This window comes from Barbus barbus, assembly GCF_936440315.1.
Source record: "Barbus barbus genome assembly, chromosome: 36".
NCBI classification, from domain to species: domain Eukaryota; kingdom Metazoa; phylum Chordata; class Actinopteri; order Cypriniformes; family Cyprinidae; genus Barbus; species Barbus barbus.
In genome coordinates this window covers 11,732,938-11,760,741 of record NC_136714.1, presented here as the reverse complement: position 1 = coordinate 11,760,741, position 27,804 = coordinate 11,732,938, and the positions used below count along the sequence as shown (strand labels likewise).

Genomic DNA, 27,804 nt, shown 5'->3' with positions numbered 1-27,804 from the left:
GGTTTAAAAAACCAACACTTGTGGTGTACTTCAAATCTTCAAAGTATATATTTTTTAAATTGATCATTAATGTAATAAAATGGCACTTAAGTGTAATTAAAAAGACTACATTAATTATTTCTTAACATACTTGTATATACTTTTGAGAAGCTTTTCTAAAGTACATCTGAAATCATTATTTTGTGTAAAAAATCTTTTGACATGCTTTAAAGAAGTACGCTTTTTAAAATGATAGTATGATAATGATATTAGTATGATAGTCCCCAAAAAGACTATCATACTAAAGAACTTGTTAATTTTAACCTATCGCTTTTGGTACAGGCCTATTTGTTTGCCCCAACAATGGAAGAGGAAGGGATTGTTTGGGGAAACCTGCTTAAAAACACTATTTTTGCAATTCCATTTCCGGACAATAGCAGCACAGAAATGACTCAGCTCACCTTTAAACGCTGTCGCCCACGTTAGCAGAGCTTTTTTTTTTTTTTGATGCTGACACTCTAATGACTAGCCTATTGTAACATTCCCTGTTGGTCTGAAGAATCGATCTCAGACGCCATTGAAGAATCTCGTTTTTTCCTTAACATTGTGTAATCTGTGATAAAAACCAACAGTGTAATGAGTGTGTGAGGATAAACAACAGGAAGAGAGACATCATCTGCACTTTCCTGTATCCTGAGCATTTCCACCCAAGACATTTTGTGCAGTGGCCCCCGGGGAAGACGAGGCCGGATTAATAATGGCAGTTTTGGTATAATTACTCATAATGCCTGCCTCCTCTGGAACTAATGGCCCGCGGTTGAAATATCTGCTGGATTTAATTCAACTTAAAGAGACAGCACCTCACATTGCTCTTTAGGGGAAGGGAAGAAGCCCAGTGTGAATACATGCTTGGCTGCATCTAAACGCACTCATCCAAAACCACTGCAGTGCAAGGATCGTTTGACAGGTTAAGAAGATTGCATTGCCTTTTAATCTGGCCGAGGTAAATTTGTGTTTGAGATTTCTGCCATTACAAAGACTTCTATTCAAAAATCAGATATTATGTCCTGATTTATGAAAACGCAGACTATATTTTTCTTTTGTCTGCAGCACAAGAGATAAGGGGAAGGTATTAAGAACTCAGGAAATGGTGCGAGTGCCATCTACTCGTGGATTCTCGCTTATCAGAACAAATTCTGCCTGAGCCGGTTCTGTCTGCTGAGAGTATATTAAAGCAAACAACATTAAACCAACAGGATCTGGATCCTGGCACCTTAAAGAACCAATATATGGTATAAAAGATAGGAGATCCAAAGAATATGAAATTCTCCCCCAAATGCAATATAAAATACAGAATAGAATAGAACAGAGCTATGTACACTACTGTTCAGAAGTTTGGTGAGAAAGTGACATTTTTTGTTTTAAAATAAATTAGTACTTTTATTTAGCAGGGTTGCATTAAATTGATCAAAGGTGACATTAAAGACATTTATTATGTTTATTTATTTATCAGGATTTCCATTTGAAATAAATGCTGGTATAAATTTTAAAATTATCACCGTTTGCACAAAAAATTAAGCAGCAAGAAACTGGTTTAAACTTTTATAATAATAAGAAATGTTTCTTAAACACCAAGTCAGCATATTAAAATTATTTTTGAAGGATCGTGTGATACTGAAGACTGGAATAATGACTTCTAAAAATTCAGCTTGATCAGCACAAGAATAAATAACATTTTAAAATACATTCAAATAGAAAACAGTTCACAATATAAAAAAATCACAATATAACTTTTTACTGTTTATTTGATAAAATAAATGCAGCCTTTGTGAGTATTAGAGAAATCTTTTGAAAACAATTAAAAATAGTAATTTATGCCATCATCTTAGCATACTAACGTTAAACTGTCTAAAACCTTATATTTCATCCAATACTGACATACATAAAATAAGTTAACAATTAGTTAATTGTACTTTACTGTACAATAGCTAAAGTATACAGTACAATATTACTGTATAGTACAACAGTACTTAAAGGTGCCATAGAATGAAAAACTGTCTTTACCCTGGCATATTTAAATAATAACAGTTCTGTACATGGAAATGACATACAGTGAGCCTCAAACACCATAGTTTCCTCCTTCATATGTAAATCTCGTGATTAAAAAAGACCACTGAAAAACAGGCGAATCAGAACATAACACCGACTGTGACGCAACAGTCGGGATCACTACGCCCCCAACATTTGCATAAACCCGCACGTGTTCTAAGCCGGCCGAACCATCAGAAGCTCTGCAGGTATTGTAAATAAACAAGCGCGGACAACAGCGAAAATAACAAAATAAATTTTATGTTCCAGGCCGTGCAGGGGGTGTGAAGTGCAGGGATGGGTTGGTGTCTGTATTCAGAAAGGCACAGAAAGCAAATAACGCGAGCCACTAAAGGGACATGGTTAGCTCCTTGCTAGCGGTAGCCTGTGACAGTACATAAGATTTCACTCTCAGTAAGGAGAGATGAGGATGATGGCGAATGACTTACAGATCCTGAGCACCACTGACAAGCATCTGATCTTGTGAAATGTGTGGTAAGTACTGTTGCTCCATAATGTAAACATAGTTTGTGTGATCGCGTCTCTTGAAAGTGAAACTATAACGCGATCGATGGATCGTTCAAAAGCAGTTTCAATGCCTCGCATATTAATAACGGCTCCCTGATGCCCGCGTTTTATATACAGTATAATTACCCAACGATATAACTGCGAGAGAAAGTATTTAAATATATATTTTCCTCCCTGTGCTTCCTTCTTGCTGATGAGCTGTACTGTGAAACAGCCAATCAGAGCAGAGCTCATTATTATTCATGACCCTGCCAAATAAGCCAATAACAGACCGTTTCATTCTAGGGAGAAATCCTAGGGTTGTAAATGGACATGTAAAATCGTTTCTGGAGATTTTTTGCCCTTACCTAAGCCACATACCTTCTGTCTAGATATCAGAGAACAATTTAAAATACTGTATCAATGCATTCTATGGCACCTTTAAATCATTATGATTATGTATAGTGCAATTGTACTCGGTAACACTTTAGAATAGTGAACAATAGTAAGGTAGTTGTTAAGTTTAGGTATTGGGTCGGATTAGGGATGTAGGATAAGGTCATGTAGAATAATGTATTAATATGTGCTTAATTACTACTAATTAATGGTTAGGTAACACTTTATAATAACTGCACGATATGAATCATTAGGTAAGCATTAGTAAATAGTCAGTTCATCCTTTATAAAGCATTGTCCCAACATTAATAGTCATTAGTAAGCAGTTTATGAATACAGCTATAAATGCCTTGTTCTTGATTTATAAGCATATCTAGTACAAAGGAGATTTAAAGGCTCAGTTATCTTCCTAACAGAAAAAATAATAATAAACAAACACAACACAGAGGGATACAGAACTCAGAAATATTTATTTCAAGAAAAAACAAAAAACAAAACAAACAAAAAAACAACTATAACTGTACACTTGAATTTTTATTTGTATTTTCTATGAAATTGCAGAGGTTTATTTATTATTTTTAATCAAGTGTACAAGTGCACAGTTTCATTTTTTGAAACTATGTTCTATATCCTTCTGTGTTATGTGTTTGTTTAATTTTTTTGTTCAGATGATAAATGAGCCTTTAAATCTGCTTTGTAAATGCTTTACAAGGTATAAATAGTCCTCAATTTAGATGAGCTCACAAAAATAGATGGCTGGCAACTACTAAATGTTTTATAACTACCTGACTTAATCATGAATTACAGCAGGAATATGTGTTAATAAAGCATTTATTAACACACTGAGCAACTATTATTACGTGTCTAAATAATAAGATTTATAAATGTACATTTAAATAGTTTATTAATCACTTACTTTCTAAATGATCTTATGAACCACTAACGGTTCCTAAATAACTGGTTTGTAAATAACGTAATAATTTAGAAATGATAAATTGATTGTTAATAAAGTATGAAAATAAAATTTTAAACATTATATATATTCTCAAGAACAAAACATTTATAGCTGTATTTATAAACTGCTTACTAATGCCTATTAATGTTGGAACAATGCTTTATAAAGGATGAATTGACTATGTACTAATGCTTAACTAATGATTCATAGTGTGCAGTTATTATAGTGTTACCCTTAAATCATTATGATTATATGTATATTTACACAGTTTAACATAGTGAACTTAGATAAATGCTAACAGCATATTACTTTTTAAGTTGTTTCTCAATACAATTATGTATTGCCAATGTAGACACTCCAAATCATGGGGTTCCATCATGGTGGGGTTGCTGCCTTAGAAGGTCGCTGCCTATGAGGCAGCTCACTAGGTTTTAAAAAAAATACTGAGGTTTAATCTTACTATTATTTTATTTACCTTTGCAAACAGAGTTATTTAACGGCAACTCTGGCAAACATTAACCTCAGTGCGTAATGGTCTGAGGAAAAAACAAACTGCAGAAAACAGACGACTTCCAATGTGAGCCCAGCACTGCAAAACAGGGCAGTAGCACAAGAAACAATCAGCACTTGGCCAAGCGAGGCAAACACGGTTCCTCATCTGCCTGTGGAGCATACAGTAAAGAGTGTGTGAGAAGCAGCATGCTGCTGTCCATGTGTTCTGCAGGGCTGCCCACATGGTGTCAGTGCACCAAGAGGCTCATCAGTCATGGTGGGTGGCACTAGAAGGGAGAAGAGACTGTACGAGCACGTGCATGTAAGTAGGTAGGTGGGAGTATGTGTGTGTGTGTGTCTGGGGGCCAGGTGCCACTAGAAACGAACCCAACCATCTGTGACAGAAATACTTCTTCCCATTATGTGAACTGTAAAGGCCCACCTGTGCAAAAGCCAGCCCTTTGACAGGGTGGGATCCACTCCAGCAGCAGTAGGCTTTAATTTCAATTAGGACAGCTCAGACTTGTTCTCAGAGCCAACATTGGACAGATACATCTGAGGGCACCGTGTTAAAGGACCATCTCTGCTGAAGCATTTAACGAGCAAGACACCAGTCACCGTGCATTTCTTTGGATTTTGGTGAAGGAACTCAGTAGACTCAATATTTAATTTGACAAGAATGAAAACGAGGATGTGAATGCTGTTCAAACTGTTCTGTCTTAGGTTGTAGGTCACATCACGTTTTCACTGGAAACTTACTTTTTATGTTTCATCAGCTGAACAAACGTAGACAGACATTGACTGAATGGATTTTTGCCAACGTCAAATTACTAAGGAAAAAAGATTTCTGATTAATCAGCCAATAATTTTTAAAGCACATTAAGACAATGTGATGATGAAATCGGTATTAATTTTAGGCTACATGTTAGTGATTATATTAATTTTTATTTCATCTCATCATTAGCCTCATTCGTATTTCATTCATTTCTAGTAAGGATTAGCTTTAGTAAGAATAACACTTTTATACAGCAAGGACATGTTAAAGTAATCAAAAGTGACAGTAAACACACATAAATGTTTTAAAACACGTATTTTAAATAAATGCTGTTCTTTTGAACTTTCTACTCATCAATGAATTCTGAAAAATGTCACAGTGCCCATAAAAATATTACTCATCACAACACTGATGTTTTCAACATTGATAGAAATAGTGTTTCTTTAGCTTCACATATTAAAATTTATATACTATCATTTATATATTAAACATGATTTATTTTGAGATAATCATGCGACACTGAAGACTCAAATAATGGATTGCCATCACAGGAACAAATTACATTTTAAAATATATTCAAATAGAAAACAGTTATTTTAAATTTCAATAATATTTCATTCACAATATTACTGTTTTCTTTTCTTTTTGTTATAAAATGCGGCCTTGTTGAGCATAAAATACTTATTTGAAAAACATAAAAATCATACCAATGTTAAGCCTAACAAGAGCACCATCAAAATAAAAGTAATTTCTTTAAATTAGAAGAAAAATATCTGAATCCCCAGAGCGCTAAACATCGTCTGCTTATAACAGTCACATCCTGAGCTCATAACCCAGGGTAGTACTGTCATCGTCGGCCTTATCAGATGCTGTATAATCCTCTTAGGTTGAGGGGGGAGGAGGTTTATGTACTATATGCAAGCTGCGTCTCATCATTTACCCCTTGATGTGATTAAGCTTGAAATAACCGAGCCAATTTTATGGATATAGCCATGATCAGTCCTATTGCCGTTGTGAAAGTTGCGCTTGAGAGGAAGCTTTATGGTGGGTGCATGGACTTGTTTGTAGGTGTGGTAATGGAACCATGTGGTATTGATCTGAATTATTTTGGGTTTAAAAAAGCAAAATTGTGATTTCTAAATAGACAAAAAATTATTTAATTTTTAAACTAATTTTAAACTGGGTTTGTATGCAACAAGCAATGCCAGAATGTTTATAGAGTGGTTGCAGTTTCCAGTCAATTGGCAGTGAATTGAATTCTTCTCTTCCTTGATTATTTGAATTTACTGCTGTGGATCACAAATACTGCTGAAAAGCCCTTGGAATTATCTAATAAGCAAATTACTTAAATGAATCCGCTTAGAGGTGAGAGATTAAATCTTTTCATGTGGAACATTCAGTAATTCAAGAAGGCATCTGAAACCAGCCAAAGGCAGGTGCTGAGCTAAGATAGAGCTAGACTGACTCTTAAACTCTCCGTACTGCTGCACAGAAAGATGATCGCGCTGTCAGATAAAGTCCATTGATTCGTGCTCCTTTGTAGACCAAAACTTCTTCAAAGAGTCGGATGATATATATGAAAAAGAGCAAATGCTGCACCATGTATTGAAGTACACACTCTACAATTAAATGCATAAAACGCTGCATAATGTTATACCCTGGGAAATTCACTTCAAATCCTCACTGAAGGTAAGATGAATCATTTGCAATAGAAAATGACCAAGATCTTTGGCATGACAAAGAAAATTAGTTTAATATTATAGTGCTATTTAATTGATCACAGACACAGCGGGACTAATGCTGACAGCCCGTGAAGACTCTTTTATTTTAAATAAAAATACAGAACAAAAAGTAATGAAAGCAGTCATGTAGGAGCGTGAAGAAGCTGGGCTGTGTAGATGGAGGGGGCGGAGCTAAGTGCTATATGATAATGATTCCGTTTTTGAAGATATCCAACATGTAATAAACACTACAGAACCACTAAACACTACAGAATCGATTTTTTCATCCTAAAAAAGTAATAAATCACATGTAATCCAATAAAAAAGTGGTTTACCTGAGTTGTGAATGTGAGCTTGCAGTGTGTATTGAATGGGATTCAATAAAAAGGCAGTGAACCATGAAATAATGGCAAAAAAGTCTTTCTATTGAGTTGTCCTTGCGGGCTGAAAGTAAAAAAAACACTTACAATGCATACAGTTCGATTCACTTTTGAATAACTACAATGAACTGATTGGTTTTAGTGAATCAAAAACAAACATCACAACCACTTGTGATTCACAACGGAATGACGCTTTTGAGCTGGTTCTTTTAATGAATTGTTGAGTCAGATGAGTCATTGCTTTGAATAAGTCAAAAAAAAAAAAAACAGCAATGTAAAATTTACAGCATTAGCAGAGACAGATATGCAAATAATGTAAGAATATGTCAGCAAAATATACATTTACTGAAATATACCAAATAAATCGGAAACTAATCAAAATCATACTGAATCAAGGGCTTGTGAATAATTTTGAGCATTTCAATTTCACTTAGACTTATGAATTTAAATTGCATATAACAATTTCATCCGTTTGGATTGCACAGTTTTAACAAACGTATGAACGTCATGTGATGCATATTTGTCAGTAAAGAACATAAATGAATTTCTGAAATAGTACCAATCAAGTGAATGCGTTTCAAATACACAACAACCAGGTTTATATCATCAATAAATCCATTGTGTTTCAATCTCATACACTTCACAGCCAGCCATAATTTAACCATTCACAACCTTTCAAACTATTTACCTGAATAAATGTACTTGTTTTCACAATTTATGCTGACAATCTGAATAAATGCATTTTGAAAACATGATTATTTAAATAAAATCAAATGCATGCAAATGGTTCATGTTTCTTACCTGTTTCATTTATGTATGACTGACAAATATGCATTGCATTAAGTTCATGTTAAATTTGATATGCAATTAAAAAACACACATTTGGAGTGTAGTTTTATACATTAGTATAGAGATGGTCCTCCATATCATATGAGAACATTTGGAAAAGGGCTTATTTAACTTCATTATTATGGCGAATGTTTGTCCAATTTCTAATCTCTCAGTTCGAGATGATTCAAATCCGATGTAACCATCATATCTGAGGTCTGAATGTATGGATTCAGTCTAGTAAAGCGAGTGAGTCAGCAGTCGCTATGACGCTATTGCCGCTGGGAAAGCAGCCCGCACCTGATTCACACTCATGTTTGTGTGTGTTTATGTAAGTGGATGGAGGGGGTGGACGGCCGAGGGCTGCGGGTGGCGAGTCTGTCAGCCAGGTTCAGCCTGCAGCCGAGTCCAGTGATGTGTAAATCAGGTGGAGGTGTAGCTGAGGGCCAGCTTCGGACCGGCAGAAGTCCAGTTTAGCCCGGCTGAGGAGAAGCAGATTGGACAACCTGTCTCCGCTGCCGCCCTCCGGACATCATCCAGCCCACTGACATTGCGGCGAGGTGACAAACACAACCCTGTCCGCCACATGGCCAAACAACCGCAATCATCTCTGTAATGGCCTTGTCCACAGTGGCCCACGCGCTCGCTAGCTAAACTAACCAAGACATAACTACACTGCAGTGCAGCTTGTGCCTGAGGAGAAAAATTATGCCTGTCTTTTCCTTAACATGACCGGGTTTCTCTGCCAACCGAGGCAACATCTCGCCATTGACCTGTGGAAGACATACTATCCATCTCACGTTAGGAACGGCAATTGCTAAGTGCCAGGGCAGACCCATTCATAATCAGTCTGAGCAGATCACTGCTAATGCTAAGAGTGCCGGAAGAGGGATGAGGAGAGCCAGCGTCACAGAGGGTTCATTCATCAGGCACCTGCAGTGGGTCTGATACTGATACTAAAATACCATTCCACCCAGGCCCGGACTGTGGGGGTGTGTATGATGGATGCACTAGATATACTGTTCAGCCCACAGCTAACAGAACGTAAGCTGTGCCAGCCAAAACGGCTTAAACATGGCTGAGTCATCGCGTATGAACACGCTTATTACTGTGTTGCCCAAATATTTTTCATTAGGGTACCCCCAAAGCTCGATTAGTTTACCATAACATTATAGGTAATATTAATATTCACTTCAAACCAAAAATAATCAGTGTGAGTGTGGGTGAAAAACAGATTCATCAGGAGAATCTCACCTTTTCCCTTAATGAGACACGTTGCTTATTTGTCTTTCACAGGTTTTGACAGTTCTGGAGGCAATCAGAGAACTTTCCAACTTTTCAGATCAGTAAAGGGGACTATTTTCACATTGACTAATACAATGGTGTTATATAAAAATAATATCTAAAAATGTTCTTAAATAATGTCAACATACTATGAAAACATAGGGTACAACAGATCTAAAGGTACCCCGGGGTAAAAGGCACCTTTGAAATTATTTTCATCTAAACCACTAGATGGCACAAAAAAGTGGCATAGCACTTTTCAAAACATTCGATTTTCATTTTTTTATATATACAGGCATGGCCAAAAATATCTGCACCCTTGGCAAATATGATCAAAGAAGGTTGTGAATATTAATCTGCATTGTTAATCCTTTTGATATTTTATTTACAAAAAATCACAATAATCTAAACTTTCATTGGATAATAAGAATTTAAAATGGGGGGAAATATTATTATGAAATAAATGTTTTTCTCTAATACACATTGACCACAATTAACGGCACTTTTATTCAATACTTTTTGAAACCTCCATTTGCCAGTTTAACAGCTCAACATTTTCTCCTATAATGCCTGATAAGGTTAGAGAACACCTGACAAGAGATCAGAGACCATTCCTTCATCCAGAATCACTCCAGACCCTTTAGATTCCCAGCTCCATGACGGTGCTTCTTCTCTTCAGTTCACCACGCTCATTTTCTACAGGGTTCAGGTCAGAGGACTGGAATGGCCAGCAGAAGCTTGGTTTTGTGCCCAGTGACCCATTTTTGTGTTGTTTTTGAGGTTTGTGTTTGGATTATTGTACGGTTGGAAGATCCAAACATGTCCCATTATAAGATTTCTTTAAATTCAGATTCAGTCACTTGTTGATTTTTTATCTGTTCGTATTTGATAGAATCAGAAATATAGGTCCACAACATCAAAAACAAAGCAGTATATTTCATTGTACACATGGGGTACCTTTTTATCCCTGTGTGCACCAAACCCATCTTGAGTGTTTGCAGCTAAAAAGCTATTTTTTTAGTTTCATCTGATCATAGAAGCCAGTCCCATTTGAAGTTCCAGTCGTGTCTGATAACTGAATATGCTGGAGATTTCTTTTGGTTGAGCTAGGATAAGTTTTCTTGAAACCCTCTCAAACAACATGTGGTGATGTAGGTGCTGTTTGACAATTTGTTTTTAAGGTTTTCTGACCCCGAGACTCAACAATTTTCTGCAATTCTCCAGCTGTGGTCCCTGGAGAGTCTTTAGCCACTCAAACTCTCCTTCTCGCCGTGCATTAGGACGATATAGACACACGTCCTCTTCCAGGCAGTTTTGTAACATTTTATGTTGATTGGGGTCATCGGATGCCCATTTTACATAAGTTGGTATGATTCTTTATGGTCTTAATGAAAAGTCTATAACATACTTTGGTAAAAATTTCTCAATGGTAGTGTAAAAAACACCTTTTTAAACCTGTCAAAATCAGGTTCAAAATCTAGTCCATGTTGCTTTAAATCCTAGTGAGTTCCGCTGACCCCACCCCTCTCTTCTGTGTAGTGACGAGCAGACCATTGATGTGTAGATTCCCTATTCGACCGCTCCAGATACGTTGATGGATCAGCCATCTCGCATTCACCATAATAATCAATGAATATTCAAAGATATACAAGCGTAAAACTTGCTGTTGTAGATGCACAGTCAATGCGCTCAAAGATTTTCAGACCGTTACAAAAATCGCGGATGGCTTAAGTATCACGGCCCACAGAAACAGTCCATTATGAGGAATCTAGGTATATATATATATATATATATGGAGGATACTACACTTCAGCCGCGAAACTTGCTAATTTGCACATTATTAGGAAAGGCAATTTGCAAAGATTCATAAAAACCCTTATACTCACTTCTTCTGTAGATAAAGCTGGATCACGAATGATTTGCGCGAATATAGACCCATTTAGGCAGATCAGGATCGGCGCATTCCCTTCAAAATGAAAGTAATGTTAATCTTCTGCGTCTTCATCGGCTCAGATGAAATGACGACTGCTATATTCATTATTACATCCAACAACTAAATACTTCAATCACTTAATTGGAGACATCTTGTCTTCCCCTGCACCAGAGTCGACACAATAATGGACGGAATGGCTTACTCAGGGCGGATCTAAGGTAAGATGCTTGTGTCAATCAACTATCGTGGGGGGGGGGCTCAGCCGAGGTTCCAAACGAGCCGTACCATTACCAAAACGTGACGTGCAAACTCTGCTGATCACTGATTGGCCGGAGAGAATCGTCACTGCCTGCGTCATTGAACTTGCGGCACTAGACGCATCAGACCCGCTAGATTTAAATCAGCACAGCCAGAGAAGGATCGAACGCAACTGTTTGAATGAGCGCACCTTTTTTAACAACCAAAAAATTGCTAAAGCGGTACTAAACTGCAGTGTAAACGCAAACCGAGCCGAACTGAGCCGTGCCGTGCCGTTCTGAACCGAGCCGAGCCGAGTCGTACCACGCAGTGGAAAAGCGCCATAAGTCATTCTGACAGGGCTCTCAGAACAGCCTGATTTGAGAAAGGGGATTTTAAAATAGGGATTTTTTAAAAAGCACTGGGTGTATTTTTATCATTATAGGATGGATGTGTACACACACTTCCAACGCACATTTATGTTCAAACAACTTGAAAAGTAAATTTTGCATCCGATGACCCCTTTAATTATTGCCCTGATGGTGGAAATGAGAATTTTCCCTGCTCTAGCTCTTTTCTTAAAGCCACTTCACTAATTTGTGAAGTTCAATTATCTTTTGCTGCACATCAGAAATATATTCTTTGGTTTTTCTCATTGTGATGGATGATTAAGGGAATTTGGGCTTTGTTTTCCCTCCTATTTATATTTCTGTGAAACAGGAAGCCATGGCTGGATAATTTCATGTTCATAATCACCCTGGAGTGCTCAAAATTGTGAATATGAATGGGAATATACTTCAGAGATATTTTACTTAAAGGAGACATATTATGCCCCTTTTTACAATATGTAATATACGTCTCTGGTGTCCCCAGAATGTGTCTGTGAAGTTTCAGCTAAAAATACCCCACAGATAATTTATTATATCATTTTGAAAATGCCTATTTTGAGTGGAAGCAGAAACACTGATTTTCGTGCCTATTTCTTTAAATGCAAATGAGCAGCTGCTCCCGCTCCCTTTCCAGAATAGAGCTGCGCCATTTCAGCTCGTACCTGCTAAAAAACATCTGTTTTGGTTCTGATTATCATGTTTATCGCGCTGAAATCATGTGTTTTAAACCATATGAGTTTAAACTTCTGATATACGGTTTTCTGATCGCACACGGACAGAAAGCTGCTGTCACAGCATGTGAGTAAACTAAGTTCTCATTCACTCACAAGTTTACATTAAAAACACACAAATTACAAAAACAGTCAGTTATGTCTATGAAGGTAAACAGCTGGGAAATAAATTGCATGATTATTTTAGATGTGTGGCAGCAGCATACAGTAAATAAATCAATAAATCCACTGTTCTCTTGTCTCCTCTGAGGCTGGGACTAAATAGTGTTCTGTGCTCGTCTGTGCAGCCAAAGGCAGAACAGCTAGCATGTTTTGCTCAAACTTTCACCATGGCATTAGAACTGGTACACCGTTGTCACTTGCGAAATCAAAATGATGGCGCCGTGGGTAGAAACTTACAGATTAAGGGGCTGTAATATTATAATGAGATCCCTTTGCGACGTCACCAAGGAAGTGAAAACAGACGCGCTCGTTTTTTCAGAAGCTTGCAGAAAAAGGCTTACTAAAACAAAGTTACTGGGTTAATCTTTTTCACGTTTCCTTGGTTGGTAGATGCACTGGGGACCTGATTATAGCACTTAAAACCTGGAAAAGTCAGATTTTCATGATATGTCACCTTTAAGAATTTCTAGGGGTGCCAATAATTGTGTCCAACGTGTATTTGAGAAAAATATTTATTTCATAATGATATTTCCCCTCATTTTAAATTCTTAATATCCAATGAAATGTTGGTTTTTTCTGAATTTTTTAAATAAAAGATCAAAAGGACTAACAATGCAGATTAATTTTGACAGCCTTCTTTGGTCATATTTATCAAGGGTGCCGATATTTTTGGCCATGACTGTATATATTTATATATGATATAAATTATATTAATATAAATACATACATGTAAATACATATACATATTTTTTTAAATATATGCTGTATGTGTGTGTATTTATATATACATAATAAATACACACAATACACACACATATATTATGTAAAAAAAAAACTTTTATGTTGGATGCGATTAATCGTGATTAATCGTTTGACAGCACTATTAAAAACATGATATTAATTATTTCATATAATAAAATATAATTTGTTGTTACCACTGCAAATCTATATTCAATAATTATAGGATCTCCTTCAATGCTTGAATCGTTACTTTCTAAAATAATTTAGTTTCTGTATTTTAAAATATATTTTTATGTTAACATTTTAATGATAGTATATTTATTGAACAAAAATTAATTCTTTGATTTATCAAAATAATTCAAAATTAATCAGAAAATATTTCAAACTTTTCTAAAGTGATTGTTTTGAACAAGTATTAACTTGAAAAAGTAAAAAAAAAAAAACATTTTAGCTGAAGTATTTGTATCAATACTGTGCCTTTTACCCCATGCTAGTGAGCCTTTTACCCCGTGTGTGGGGTAAAAGGCCCCCCTTGCCACCACATACATTTATAAAACAATTTAACAAAATAAACGACTTGTATGATTTATTTTCATACAAAATCTGTTGCTCCATTAATGTTCAATACAAGCATATATCTTTTTTACTGCAATTATGCATTCGATTCTCCAAAGAATTCTGAAAAAAACATAAATTTCTACAAAACTATTAAGCAGCTCAAATGTTTTCAACATTGATAATTAAAGAAAAAAGCAGCAAATCAGCATATTAGAATGATTTCTGAAAGATCATGGTTCACTAATGATGCTGAAAATTCAGCTTTGCATCACAGGAATAAATTAAATTTTTAAAAACCATTCAAATAGAAAAGAGTTACTTTAAATTGTAATATTTAAATAAATAATAGAAAAATAAAAGAATAAAAGAAAAAAGAAAATTAAAAATAATAATTAACATTAATATATCATGTAGTTTTATATTAGCATTTATTCTAATATTTTAAAATCTGATTTTTTTTAATAATACTGAAATCTCTCCAAGTACTCCCTAGAAGCTAATTAAGTACCCATGGGGGGTACTTATATTCCTGCTTGAAAATCATTGCTTTAACAAAAATTCAAGAATAATAGTGTCTCCACTCCCACATAACCAAGTAACATTTTTTTAAAAACACATCAAGTCACCAGTACACACAGCCTTATGATGTAGGTGGCTGAACACAGTGCAGCTCCCACAATTCCCAGGTGCTTCCCACCCCCATCTCCCGCTGAATTGTGCTGTGCTTCTGCAGTGTCAGCTTTCTTTGCTCCTTTCATTTCCTCCCAGTGTCCTCCCCGGCTTAAACCTCATCCCTGATTGGCCGATCATTACCCAGCCTCCATCAATCACGCGCCTCTTTCTGATGGAGAGTGCTCAACACGTCGCTTTCTTACAAACTATTGGCAAGGCTGTCAGAAACAATGAGGGTCACTGGTCTGTGGCCATGTAACCATGAGATCGAGGCTGGAGGGAAAGGACGCTGTGGAGCGAATTGAAGCTCGCCAGGCTATTGTTTGGGGTTACAGTCATGCATATGATTATTTGCCCACAAAGCATCTCCATAGTGCTGATGGTGGGTTTGAAACGCGTGAGTGGGAGGAGGTGAGGGCTTTGGGCTGCTGCTGTCTTTGGCTCTGCTGTAAACAGCCCTGGCTAGACTTGATGCTAGCAGGCACGGTGAGTCATGTCACCTAGCAGTGCACACAAACACATTAGCTTTCCAATTAGAGGCAACCGGGTTCTCCGAAGCCCCTTCCTCACACTGGGCCTAGAGATGGGCCAACCTCAAGGTTTTTGACGTGAGAGGAAACGAAGGGGACAGCAGGAAAGGAATGAGTGAGTCAGAGGCCAAACAGAGGACGACTGGAGTGAAGATACCACAATAAATAGGGGGGGGGGGGGGGGCACAGGACCCACTGGACGGGTGTCCTCGTTGCCGCTCACTTGGAGTGAGGCAGGGTTGATGGTTGGTCCTCTGAAACACTCTATCAAAACGCAATCAGAGACATAGATCTATCTCATGCTGGGATATTTTTAGGTCGTCGTCAAGGAACAGCATCTCCTTGATCTTTGATGTGTGCAAATTTTCTATGTCTGCCAGTGCATGTGTTCCTGCTGTTCTATTTTCATTTCTTTAACAATACAGGTAAATGGTTTGTATATAAATTTTATGAAAAGATGAAAAATACAATGGGCTTTATTCATGAAATTTATTCATGAAATCTATAGATGCTCAGACTCATGGTGCGTTCACACCAGACGCGAATGAAGCATTAAGCGCGAGTGATGTACATGTTAAGTCAATGCAAAGATGCGAATAGACATCCTGCGGTGCGATTCGCGTAAATGACGCGGCGCGAATTGAGCGTTTCGGTCGTTTGACGCGCATAACTGTGCGTTCACACCGCCGCCGGTGAGAGCGTCAAAATTTGCTCTGGCCGCCCTGCCAGCGACGCTGTAGAAAGATTCATTGACGCTCTGACGATCGAGCGCTTGGTCTTGTATTTAAAGGAGCCGCAAAGGAAACAAGCAGCTTGATCTTGTGTAGACTGACCACAAGTAGGGTATAAGTTAACCTCATGAAATATTTTAATTGTGAAAGTAAGAAATTTATCTTAATTAGAACTTAAGAGAACTTAATTATAGTTACATGTTTGCTAACGAAATAAACCAATAAAAGCCATTTGTGGTGTGTTTTTGTGTTCATGGTTTACTAGCCTAGGTCTTTAATTAATATTAACATTAATTTGTGCGCAGCCTACAATCCAAACTGTCCTGGTTGAAGTGTAGCCTAAATGCAATTGGTCAAATCGGTGTTGTTTTGAGCAAATTAATTTAATTTCCGCTGAAAAACAAGCGTTCTAGTGTGAAAATGCTTGGGAACTAATGTGGTCGGGACCAAAGTTTACAGGACTGCGTTCTCTGGAACCCTCTCAAGTGGAGGACTCAGGACCGCAGTCATAGCTCATTACCATAAAGTTGACCTGACTTCAACTCTCCTCGACGCTCTCACCGTCCAAGACGCGCCGCACCGCTCTCGCCGGAGCTCGCTGTCGGCTCACATTGAAAATTAATGACTTCCGGCCACTTTGACGCTCTCGCCGGTGGCGGTGTGAATCGCGCAATTTGAAAAATCTGAACTTTGGCGGATATTCGTGCCGCGTTAACCAATCAGGAGCTTGCTCTAGTAGTGATGTGATTACGCAGAAATCCGAAACAATAGAAGACAAAATCATCGTCCTGTATGTGGATACCCGAAGCTGTACCATAGACCAAAGATTACCTGTTAGATTTACACAAAACTAATTATATCTTATGTTTATCCACTACAGAGACATCAGAGCTAGAGGCAAATGTCAGAAGGACTAGCCGAAGTTATGCTCCTCTCTTCGGGATACATGAGGACGAGCGCCCGGTGATCGCCTGGAGCTCACGGCTCCCAAATCGGCGAAGCACATTTTCAAATAGGCGCTGTTTTTATAAATAAACCGCAGATTTGAGGTTTTTTTTAATGTTTTTTGAAAGAAACGCTCACCAAGGCTGCTTTATTTGACAAAAAATACAGAAAAAGCTGCAATATTGTAATATATTTTTTTACAATTTAAAAGAACTGTGTTATATTTGTATATATTTGAAAATGTAATTTATTCCTGTGATGGCAAAAGTACATTTTTAGCAGCGATTACTCCACTCTTTAGTGTCACATGATCTTTCAGAAATCATTCTGAATTTGAAAAAAAATATATATGTTGATTAAAATGGCTGTTTTTGTGGAAAAAGTGCTACTTTTTCAGTTTTCTTTGACGAACGAAGTTCAGAGGCATATATTTGAAACAGCAATGTTTTGTAAGTCTTTATTACTTTTGATAAATTTTATGCTTTGTTATGGAATTTCAACTAATATACACAAACATACACACAAATACGTTCTTTCTCTTCATAATGTAAGTGTACAAATCCCCATCTCTGTGCAATGCTCCTGCCATTATGCACCTGAATAGCTACACAGTGGGACAGCAGTAATTATTCATGGCCCTGTGTCCACACATATTGTGGAAATGTAAATGTGATATATCCTCTATGTGAAGCAGAGTGTGCTTTCATGTTGCAAAGAACATATAAATGCCACCAAAACTATGCGAACTACAGCTATAGTAAACAGTCACTTTTGGACATCAACAAACAGTGTTCCAACATAGTTTTAGATCATCCTTTCGACTTCAGCGAACTCCCGCCGGAGCTACTGAGATCACCGCGGACAAGCGGATCACTCGTACCGACCGGAAGTGCTCGGCGTCGGCGTCGAGACCGTAAACAAAGACGGGGAAAGCGTGGAGGGCTGCGTGCTAAGCTAAGGCTAAACCCACATCGACCAGCTCTGCCCAGCATCTTCCTTGCCAATGTACGGTCTCTGTTGAACAAGATGGACGAACTAAAGATCTGGACCCTCACACAGAAATGGCTTATGGACTGTAATGTTATGTTCTTCACTGAAACATGGCTCTGCAACGATGTTCCAAACAGCGTGGTGCATTTGGATGGACGCTCTCTCTTCAGGGCTGACAGAGTAGCAGCAACCTCTGGTAAAAACAAGGGTGGCGGAGTATGCATTTATGTAAATAAATCATGGTGCAAAGACTCTGTCATTGTTGATACCTACTGCTCTGCTGAGCTGGAGTTCCTGATTATCAAGTGCAGGCCTTTCTATCTACCACGTGAGTTCACTTGCATTGTTGCTGCTGCAGTTTATGTACCTCCGGACGCTAATGCTAACGTGGCTATGAAAGAACTTTGTGCTGCTATTAGCAAATTACAAACCCTGCACCCGGATGGAGCCTTTATCGTTGCTGGGGACTTCAATCACTGCACTTTTAGATCTGTTCTCCCTAAATTTCATCAAAATGTCTCCTGCACTACAAGGGGACATAAAACATTGGACCACGTTTACACTAATGTGAGTGATGCCTACAAAGTCACACCCCTCCCCCACCTAGGTCAGTCTGATCACCTCTCTTTGTTCCTGCTCCCCAAGTATACCCCAGTCATCAAACGTGTGAAACCTACAACAAGGACTGTTAAAATCTGGCTGGAAGGTGCTGACTCCACTCTTCAACATAAATTCCAGCACACAGACTGGAGTGAGTTTGCTGTCCAGGCCACCACAAACTCTCAGATTAACATTGACATTTATACCAACTCTGTCATGGAGCACATCAACAGCTGTGTGAGCAGAGTGACCACACACAAAAAAATAAAAATTTTCCCCAATCAGAAGCCCTGGATGAACAGAGAGGTTCGCCTCCTGCTCAAAGCAAGAGATGCAGCCTTCAGGTCTGGAGACCAGGAGGCTTACAGCTCAGCCAGAGCCAACCTGAGGAAGGGTATCCGCCAGGCCAAACTCACACACAAACAGAAGATTGAAGAACACTTCAATTCTTCAGACCCCCGACGTATGTGGCAAGGCATACAATCTATCACAGATTACAAACCACCTAACTCTGTGCCCCCCTCCAGCTCTGCCTCCCTCCCAGACGAGCTCAATCACTTTTATGCTCGTTTTGATCAAAATAATAAGGAGATCTCACTCAAAGCTGAGCATCAACCCAGTGAACTGCCTCTCACTCTCTCCACATCAGATGTTTACTCCACTCTGTGCAAGGTGAATGCACGGAAGGCAGCTGGCCCTGACGGAATACCTGGTCGTGTGCTTAAAGCCTGTGCGGAGCAGCTAGCTGAGGTCTTCACGGACATTTTCAATCTGTCCCTGGCCCAAACAACTGTCCCCACTATCTTCAAAACCTCCACCATCGTACCAGTACCGAAACATTCCACTGCCTCGGTCCCTAACGACTTCCGTCCTGTTGCACTCACCCCCATCATTGCCAAGTGTTTTGAGAAACTGGTTGCATCCCACTTAAAATCCTGTCTCCCTGCTACACTGGACCCATTCCAATTTGCCTATCGCCACAATAGGTCAACAGAGGACGCCATCTCAACAGCGCTTCACTCTGCCCTCACCCACCTGGACAGTCAAAACACACATGTGAGAATGCTGTTCATAGACTTCAGTTCTGCATTTAATACAGTAATCCCCTCCAAGCTGATCTCCAAGCTCAGCCAGCTTGGAATCAGCACACCCATCTGCAATTGGATTCTAGATTTTCTGACTAACAGACCTCATTCCGTCAAGTTAGATAACCTCTCCTCCTCCATCATCACCCTGAACACCGGCGTGCCACAGGGCTGCGTACTGAGCCCTCTCCTGTACTCCCTCTTCACCCATGACTGTGTTCCTGTTTATGGCTCCAACACCATAATTAAATTTGCAGATGACACCACGGTGGTAGGTCTGATCAAGGATGACGATGAATCAGCCTACAGGGATGAGGTGCAGCACCTGGCTGTGTGGTGTGCCACCAACAATCTACAGCTAAACACCCAGAAGACAAAGGAGATCATTGTGGACTTCAGGCGGACTAGGAGTCATGCACACACACCCATCTACATCAACGGAGCTGAAGTGGAGCGTGTGTCGAGTTTCAAGTTCCTTGGCATCCACATCTCTGATGACCTCACCTGGTCCCATAACACCTCTACTCTGGTCAAAAAGGCACAGCAGCGCCTTTACTTCTTAAGGAGCCTTAAGAAAGTTCACCTGAATCCCAGGATCCTTGTGGAATTCTACCGCTGTACCATTGAGAGCATACTCACGAACTGCATCTCAGTATGGTACAGCAATTGCTCCGCATCTGACCGCAAAGCACTCCAGCGGGTGGTGAAAACTGCTCAACGGATCACCGGCACCCAGTTAACTTCCATTGAGAACATTTATTATAAGCGCTGTCTGGGCAGGGCAAGAAACATCATCAAGGATGCCTCTCACCCTAACCATGGACTTTTCACCCTCCTTCCATCCGGCAGGCGTTACAGGTGCCTACGCTCTCGCACTAGTAGGCTCAGGAAGAGCTTCTTCCCCGAGGCTGTGACACTTCTGAACGCCACACCACCAATCTAACCTGCACCTGCTTATTACTGCACTGGTCACAGTACTTTACACACATGCATTTGCACTACTCTTATTTTGCACAGACTGTACAAGTTATCACACTATAAACTGTATAAAGTTGTTACTACACAAAGCACAGTAAAATATTTCTATAAAATATTGCACTACTGCTATTTTGCATAGAATACATTGTCCTATCAATATTTTGCACACTCATCCAGCTGTATTTATTTATTACCACTGTTCTCACGTTTCTGCTGTTCATAATGTGTATATATAATCCTACATTGCTCTGTTCATAATGTACATACAATCCCTACATTGCATTCCTATTTATATTCTGTATATACTCTGCTCAATACTGTACAATACTGTATATAGCAATTCCACTGTACATTCTGTAAATCATATCTTCATTTACTCTGCACTTATATGTATATAAAACACTATATTCTTGCACTTCTGGTTAGATGCTAACTGCATTTCATTAGCTCTGTACTTGTACTCTGCATAAATGACAATAAAGTTGAATCTAATCTAATCTAATCTAAAAACACCGTGAAGTTTCCCTTGCCCTGCTCTCCAGAGCATTACATTAGTCTTGGAAATCCTGTAGCTAAAGGGCTAGCAGCCTTCACTTGGGTTTTGAATCAACACCTCGTCACAGTCTATTAAGAGTCTGATTGCCAGGTAATTATTATGCTCCCAAATTAGATCGGACCACATTGAAAGTAAATTAAATAATCATGCATTAACAGTTGCTCATCCAATGGGATGGCTGTACACACACATTAGGCTGATGCCAAAGACGTGGCTCTAAAGGTAGAACGTGCAATCCCTAGGGCTCAGGTTGATCACAAGGCATACACTGTGCTCTGACAAAATAGATGACATCAAATATGCTAATGAGGATCTTAAAATTAAAATTAATTTGGAATTAAAAAACGGCAAGGAGCCGAACATCTCAGGAATAGCCGCACACGTGCTATAAGAGAATGTGACATTATATCTCACACCTTATAATTTTACACTTAAAATAATTATGATTCATTTGAAACTTGCTTAAGGGGTGTAACTACAGCAATGACCTGAGGTAACAACAAATGGATTATAAATGGAATTGCAGCACTTTCCTCTTCCCCTGTTGTAACTTAAGGTCAGATGACAGGCTTGATGCAATGGCTTTATGCATAATTCATCTGTTGCAGTCATTTGTATAAGACAACGAATGCTATGAATATACCATTACCTTGATTATAACTTCATCTGCAATGAAATATACCGCAGTGAGTATCGGCGTTATTCACCACGGCCTCCACGCTGGAATCATTTTTATTATTCATTGGATTGAGTAAGCGCGCTACCGGGGTGATCCATAAAAGCTATCGTGTGAGGAACTTTTTCCTATTTTTGCTGAGTAAGTGGCCAGGAGGCCTGTTTATGCATAATGACCTGTATGTGTGTCTACAGGAGAGGCGGGCAGGTTTGTGCCGTATCCAGAGAAAGGCTGGCCCGTGGCAGCTGTGCGAGGCAAAAAATACAACTAGTCCTATCGGCTGAGGTCATTCCAGAAAGCCACACTAAAAATCCCACAGACTTTCAGATCTGCTGCTCTGGCATGAGCATGATATTAAGATGCAAAAACAACCAGCCGCTATTATTTTTGCATTATTAAAGCAAACCCCCCACCCCCACCATGTGGGACAACAATGTTATTGCCAATATAGGAATACATATACAATATAAACTGCAGTCCCAACATGCAAACTTTACAATAGAGAATATCAAATAAAAAATGCAAATGCATGAGAAAGAAATATATCATACCCTTCAAAAGTTTGAGTACTTTTGAACTGACTTTTGACTAGAATAGACAAATGCTGAAAAAAAATTATCACGGTTTCTACACAAATATTGGTAAGCACAAGCGTTTTCAGCTTTGATTATAATAAGAAATGCTTCTTGAGCAGTAAGTCAGCATAGTAGAATGATTTCTGGATCTGGATTCACTGAAGACTGGAGTAATGTAATGATGCTGAAAATTCAGCTTTGCCATCACAGGAATAAATTATATTGAAAATATATATATATAAAATAGTGATTTTAAATTGTAATAATATTTCAGAATATTACTGTTTATATATGAAGAGTTCATTTGCAATAACCAATAAATGCCACTTTAAAAAAAAAACATTATTCTTCACATATAGCGCGATCTGAACCCTAAACATGTTTTGTCATAAAAGCTGGTATTGTCCACTTTCAAGATATCGCGAGTTCACGTTTTAATGCAAGCTGACAAGCGCCCTTGTTGTTTTTGAGCAAAGCCAATAAGTCCATTTTAGCGAATCAGCGCGCTGTATTCAGGTCAGGTGACAAGGCTACGTTCACTTTGAAAAGATGTGCTAGCTCGAGGAGTTTCGTCAATTCTGACTAAAAGTGATCGAGCATGGATAATTTCGACGAACTTGATGAGCCTGTGATATCTTCTTAAGGGTGTAAAGGAAATAAAAGCTGAAACGTTTTCACAGAACCCTGCAGAAGCAGCACGTTACAGTGGTGAGGGAAAAGCTTTGTGTATTGCGTGTAATCACATCCATACAGTTTATGATCACAACAACAACAACAACATTTGTCAGGCATCTACATTGTCATCTGAGGAGATTACAACATTTAAACGAGTGTTTTTTTAAACTCTAAAACATGAAATGTGGAGTTATCTGCTTTTTCCAAAAAACGACTGTTGGAGTTATCAGCTTTTGCTATAAAACTGAATATGTAGAAAAAAAAAAACATACTTTCAATTAACTTTAATTTGGTAAATTACCTGTATTTGTTTAGGTTATTAGGTTATTATTATTAAAAATGGAGTTATCGATTTTTGCAAATGAACTCTTCATATATATATATATATATATATATATATGTTTTGTATTTGATATTTTGATATGTACATAGAATTGCACAGAATTGCAGAATTGCAAGGAGCAATAATGGGACAAATTAAACAGTTAAATCCAAGATCCAAGTTGCTTCATATATTGATTCGAACAAACAACCTTCCTGTCACAAGTCCAGATCTTTAACCTCTGTACCATTACTCTAGCTTACTCATTACTCAGCATTATGATACTTAATGTTGTTGAGTCTTGCATGATATATTGCTTGTGTGTCTCACTTCAGATAAAGTCATCCACTATATGACTAAATGTAAATATAATATTCAAAACTGTGGCGAGGCAATATGGCTGACCTTGAAAAAAATGGCATATCAGTAAGACAAAGTAAGACCAGGCTAATGATTTTAGGGAAAACCATTTGAGAGTTATAATATGGAGATGAATTTTGGCGTTTCCACCTAGTGTTTTTTTATGCAATATCCCAACATTTGTATAAAAATAGCTGAAAGGGAACATGGCTACTGATGCAAAACCAGTTAAGCATCAACAGGACAAAGACCAAGCCAATTTTGTTGGAGAACAAGGTGTAGTAGAATACACAAGAGAAAAAAGTTTGTTATTAGTCAATTAATACAACAGAAGTTGCAGAGGTTGAAAAAAATAAAATAAAAATAAAACATTAACCATAACAAGAACAAGATTTATGAGATACATTGCCACTACAGAAAAATATGCTGATTAGCATCATGGTTTTCTATTGAGGTACAGCTGCTATTTTTTATCATTAGCGGACATGTGCATTAAACATCCATTGGATAGAATTCCATTAATCTGCTTACGTTGTGGACTCCAGAATGCATGGGTATACATCAATGTCACTTTGAGCGGACAATATTTGCACCCATTTCCCCAATGATTTACACCAGCGAGAGCACGTTCGGAAGAAATTACCATCATATTATGTTTTATGATGACACATTAGAAAACATGCAAAACATTTCTGAAAAAAACCCCCCAAAAAACACTGCTCTGCTTTGACTGCTTTCACGATAAACTACATATACGGAGAAAGGTTCTTAGGTTAGTTACTGTACAGTAAACTTTAAAATGCAGCACCACCACATACTCAGGTAACAGACGATCAGTCTCACAGGTGGCCAGGCTCCACAAATGCTGTATTTACTTCTGCTGCTCTCCATCTCATATTCTCCAGCAGTGCTGGTATTAAATTAACAGCTCAGAACTGGACCATTTCCTGTTTCCCTGAATCCCGACACTGGGCTGAAAGGATTTCTCCCCTCGGCTGCCGCAGCCTGTGGCTTATTATGCTGTTATGAGTCCATTCAGAGAAAAACTCTGCTGTTAAAGTGATTTAGTGGGATGGCTTGGCAGAGGTGAAAAGAAACAATACAGAATTGTCCACCAGTAGTACCACTGTGCATGACTCCACTTGGCCTGCTCCCTTCCTAATGTAACTCAACCAGCTTGAGCCCTCCGAGCTATTAGATAGAGAGCGCATTTCCCCATTCATCTCCTCACAGAATCTATAATGAGAGCACTGCTGTATGAGGAGATGCTGGCATTATAAATAGACTTGTGCACAAACAAACACGCACATATGAATGAGCATACTGTATATTGTTTCTGAAGAGCCCAGCTTTGCTACTGCAGAAGGGGGGTGGGGGGCAAAACCAAACAGCGCTGCCAGCGAGTGCACCTGGCGTCCATTTCACCTTGTCACCACTGATATAAACCCACTATTACGGACACCCACCTGGTCCCAGGAGTGTATGCACAAAGACTTATCGGCGTTTGTGGACTAATGCCCTGGTTTACTAAAGGTTTGTGTGAATAGAAACTCATGCAAACTTGATTATGCATGCAAAAAGGATTCACCAGTCAGAGGATTGCATAAAAAGCACATCTTGAAGGCCTTTTCTTGGTGGTGATGTCTTTGCAAATTAGTAAATTAGCACCTTAGAAGTAGTTCGTCAACCCTGAAAATGTCTGTTAGTAAAATTATACAACAAAAAGGCTTGTGGCAAAACAGACTCTGAGAATGGGGAAAAATAGTACAGATATTAAACTATTTATTGTGGGCAGTCGTGTTCAGAATACATTTTGTATTTAGAATCTATTTATAACATGATGGGCTCAACAATAAAACTGTCACTTGTAAGCTTTGGCTGTTTTGGTGTTTTATAATAGCTGTATAATTGAAATACATTATTGTAAATTTACTTTGAAAGCCATTTTTTTTAAAGTGTGCTAAAAATAAATATTTTAAAATATTCTAAAACATTAATATATCTGAAAATTATATATTTGAAAATGTAAATTATGATTTCAAATATAAACGTATGAACAAAAATAAAAACAGAATACAGTGTATTTAACACAATGTTCAATAGTGTTATTTTAGTATCACTGAGATTACAGTTTTTTGGCTATCTGGCTATATAAGCAGGCGCTTTGCAATAGGAAATCAGGCCAATTCGACTGAAGCGACGACCTGAGTCGTGCAGCTGAATGGCATGGCACGGTACACAGTACTCGTTCCCGTATCTCAGGGAACCGAGGTTACGTTAGTAACCGAGTACGTTCCCTATCGATACTTCACCGTACTGCATCGCTAGACGCTATGGGGAACAAATACAATCCCGCCATGCCATGAAGAGAAACGATCAACATAAACTGGACTTGAGCAATAAGTGAAAGTGACGTGAAAGTGTCGTGACATACGGCCAAGTATGGTGACCCATACTCGGAATTCGTGCTCTGCATTTATCCCATCCAAAGTGCACACACGCAGCAGTGAACACACACACACCGTGAACACACACCCGGAGCAGTGGGCAGCCATTTACGCTGCGGCGCCCGGGGAGCAGTTGGGGGTCAAGTGCCTTGCTCAAGGGCACCTCAGTCGTGGTATTGAGGGTGGAGAGAGAAGCGCTGGACATTCACTCCCCCCACCTACAATCCCTGCCGGCCTAAGACTCGAACCCGCAACCTTTGGATTACGAGTCCGAATCTCTAACCATTAGGCCACAACTTCCCCCTAATAAGGCTCAGAGGGACCAATTATGAGCAGGAAGAATCCTGCAGGAGGCATGAGGACCGAGCTCCTAGAGGTCAGTCCAGCCTAGATATCGTTTCAACGGTCATAAGTACAGCCTCAGCACCAGGAATGGGGCCAAGAGCGTTCTTGAAGACTCAGGCAATGCCTGAAGGGACCGCTTAAGATAGGAAGGGGGGACCGCAGAGAGTGTAATAACCTGGGCCCTATACAGAGTGTAGAGCGCCTTAGGGACATAGCCATGTCTTGGCTTTAGGACGACCTTAGAGTCGTTAGGCCCAAACTCAAGACAGACAGGGTTTACAGAGAGAGCCTGCAAGTCACCTACTCACTTTACCGATACTAGCACCAGCAGCAGAGCGGTCTTGAGCGACAGTAATTTTAAGCTTGCAGATTGTAGTGGCTCAAAGGGGCGCCTTTGAGGGCTCTCAGGACCGTGGGCAAGTCCCATGCAGGGACTGTGAGGGGTCGGGGCGGATGGAGCCTCCTAGAACCCCTCAGGAAACGGACAACCAGTTTGTTCCGGGCCACCGACTGTCCGGCTATAGGAGCGTGAAAAGCTGCTATAGCTGCCACATAGACTCTGAGTGTGGAAGAGGCACGGCCCTTATCCAACAGCTCTTGTAAATAGGACAATATCACTGATATGTCACATGTCGTCGGCTCCTCGCTGTGGGCTTGACACCAGGCGGAGAAAACCGACCACTTAAGGGCGTAGAGGCGTCTCGTGGACGGGGCTCTAGCCTGTTCAATAGTATTTAGGACATTCTCAGGGAGATCTATTGATTCCCACCGAGTGCCCATAGATGCAGGTCCCACAGCTCGGGCTGGGGGTGCCAGATCATTCTGTTTGCCTGAGAGAGGAGGTCTCGTCTCAGGGGAATGGGCCACGGAGCCGCTATTAGCAGCTGAGATAGCTCTGAGATCCAATGATGGTTCTTGCAGAGTGGGGCCACTAGAAGCACTTTGTGCTTGTGTTCCCTGATTCGCCTGATTACTTGAGGAATCAGAGCAATCGGGGGAAAAGCATACAGAAGGAGGTTGGGCCATTCGTGGGCCAATGCGTCCTCGCTCTTCGAAAAGTAAATTTGGCAGTGAGAGTTGTCTTTGGAGGCGAAGAGGTCGACCTCTGCCCTGCCAAAGATTTGCCAGATTTCTTGAACCGTCTGTGGATGGAGCATCCAC

At 39.2% G+C, this 27,804-nt stretch overlaps 1 protein-coding gene across 1 annotated transcript in view; it reads right to left on the bottom strand.

The window, feature by feature from the left end:
• LOC306856314 (neurexin-2-like) overlaps positions 1-27,804 on the bottom strand; it is a gene marked incomplete at both ends in the record, with an annotated part of 392,379 nt that overhangs the window by 154,490 nt on the left and 210,085 nt on the right. The window lies entirely within an intron of this gene.